We start from the raw sequence: 2394 nt of genomic DNA, 5'->3' as shown, positions 1-2394 counted from the left end.
CTCGACCAAAAGTTAATAAAGGAATATTTTCTATAAATTTGACTTGGGATCCTATTTCATTTTTTGCCCAAATGATTTTCCTCTGGCTTGTTTTGACACCTTGTGTGTTTTTCATGGGTGTCTTGCTTTTAGCCTTACAATTAATTTTCTAAAGTATTAATTTTCTAGATGTAATTTACTTACAGGTTATTTTTCCTTTCATGATATTCTTCTACTATACCCTCCTTTTTTGATTTAAATGTTAGGAGGCTTTTGAAAATTTTATAATGTAGTCTTGATGGCTTTTACATTTTAATTTTTTGCACTATAATATTACTGTTTTAGGTTCATTACATGGTGCACAATTTTATCATGAGATGAAGTACCAATAAAAATTTTAGTTAACACTTTAGGAACACCTTTTTGTCCAGTACAATTAATTTTTCTAGAATATTCGCTTGTTTCAACTAGCTAATTTAAATTTGCCTGAAAACTTGACTACTATTTTACTGTCAAATTTATTACTCTAACAACAATCTTATTTTACCCTGTAAATATTAGTGGAAGGGATTATTTGCCTTCTTGAGTAGGTCCTGAGCATTCCTGGTGGTAGGCTGGATTTAGATATCGTAAACCCACTTCCCCACACCATGGGTATAAGACAACTCAAACAATTCTTGTTGGAGTAAGAGGGCAGATGCTGTCGGCCAAGTCTCTGTCGGTCACCTGGGTCCTGATCTGAGCTGGGCATGGGAAGCACTAAGCAGCCATGGGGGCAGGAGACCTCCCTCAGAAGGGGATAGGGTTCAGGCCCCTGCAATGTTGGGGGGGGAGTGAGGGTCTGTGCCCCCCCTCTGTTGATCCCCAAATTGTATCCTGATGGCCCGCCCCTCTGCGACTGTGCCTGTCTTAGGTTGTTCCTTCCTTGAGGAATCTTACCCGGCTCTGGCTAACCAGCCATCCTCTGGGGCCAAGCAGGGTGACGTGAGGTTCAGTTTTGTCTCCTTGGTAGCCTATGCCCCCGTGGTGTGGCCAACATTTTATGTAACAAAAGAAAAGTAAATCTATAAACTATCAGAAAATGAAAATAAACATTTTATATAAATTATAGAGGGCAGTTACAATGAAAAACCATCACTTTTCTAACTCAGGTTTACAAAATAAAGTCAACCCTAATAGTATCACTCCTAACACTGAAGATCCAGAACCCAAACCCAGGAAGTTGGCTGTTATTCCCAAGCCTTGAAAATAGGAGATAATAATGTTAAAGAATCAAAAGCATATGTAGGCAAAAACATAATATTGACAAGTGGTTGCATTATTGGGGCTTGTGCAAGCTAAATACATGTAAAGTCATCCCTGAGAATACAGTGATCTATGGTGTAGACTGCCTTTGTCAGGTGCAGACTGAGCAAACACAGCCCCAGGCATTGCAGCTGGATTTCCTGATGAAAATCTTGCCAAACCACTTACAGAAGACTATGAAAGGAGACTCAACTCCAGTTAAGAACAGAGAACAAGCCATGAAATCAACATTTTGTCTTTGACCACTATCTTTTGAAAGGGCCAAGTGTTTATGTCCTCTTAGCAGGTCACAACATAATACAGGTTGACTTTATTTTGTAAACCTGAGTTAGAAAAGTAATGGATTTTCATTGTAACTGCCCTTATATTTTATATAAAATGTTTAGTTTTCTGATAATTTACAGATTTACTTTTCTTTTGTTATATAAAATGTTGGCCACACATTTTAGTTACACACAAGCCTGCCCTTAATAAGAAAAGGCATATTGTTATGTATTTACATCCTGACATACACTACACTAATCACAGTTGGTCTCGCCTCTGCAATGATCCGTACCTTTGGGTGGATTATTGTCCTAGGTCCTACATAACTTTCTACACACACAACTACTCCAGAAGCAATCTTCATCCTGTTTTGAGTCTTCTCCACCCTGTTTTTGCCCGGGTCTCCAATTGGAGCTGAGATCAACACAAGCGCCTGGGTGAAATGATGATCTCTATTGCATTGCTTTCTTGCTTTTATTATCTAAAGTTATAGAAATTGAGGAGCTGAACTGGGACTACACAAGAAAACAATTAAAATTAGCCAGAACCCTGCTAATACTTTCGTTATAAAATTTGTTTGCACTGAACTACATATCATCTTTAAGGTCATAGACATCTTTGAGTGATGCATACATTTCACACATCTTGTATTTTCTAGGTAGAATCCAAACTTAGTCAGCATCATTAAATACCTCTCTGGTTTTCTTGGCTCTCTTACCTGCATAATGGAGTATATTCTTTGCAAGATAATTCTTTCAGTAATGGTCTTTGAACAGTAGAGTCTTACCTTTGTGTGTCTGAAAAAGTCTATTTCATTCTTGAAGAACAATTTAGCAGGCCATAGAA

Source organism: Eptesicus fuscus, chromosome 11 (genome assembly GCF_027574615.1).
Source record: "Eptesicus fuscus isolate TK198812 chromosome 11, DD_ASM_mEF_20220401, whole genome shotgun sequence".
Lineage (NCBI taxonomy): Eukaryota > Metazoa > Chordata > Mammalia > Chiroptera > Vespertilionidae > Eptesicus > Eptesicus fuscus.
This window is presented reverse-complemented; position numbering follows the sequence as displayed.